This window comes from Arachis ipaensis, chromosome B05 (genome assembly GCF_000816755.2).
Source record: "Arachis ipaensis cultivar K30076 chromosome B05, Araip1.1, whole genome shotgun sequence".
Classification (NCBI taxonomy): domain Eukaryota; kingdom Viridiplantae; phylum Streptophyta; class Magnoliopsida; order Fabales; family Fabaceae; genus Arachis; species Arachis ipaensis.
Genome location: NC_029789.2, coordinates 30269142 through 30269480, shown reverse-complemented (window position 1 = coordinate 30269480; position 339 = coordinate 30269142).

Genomic DNA, 339 nt, shown 5'->3' with positions numbered 1-339 from the left:
ATTAGTTTAAATTTTTTAAAAAAAGGTACTATAATTTAGTATCAAAATTTTATATCTAAAAAATTTAGAATTCGATTATTAATAAACTCAAAAAAAAAATATAAAATAAATAAAAAAGATAACATAATGCTTAGGAGAAGTAATATCATGATGCTACTTTCACATGACATAGCTTTAAATAAGTAACTATTCTCTTCTTTAGATTCATATTTATACGAAGAAGGCTAATTACTATAAGTTTACATTGATAATTTAAAATTGGATATAAATTAAAATATCAGTTCTTGTTACATGCATGTGGCATACTGATTTCAGTAGCAATCAATGTATGCAGTCACC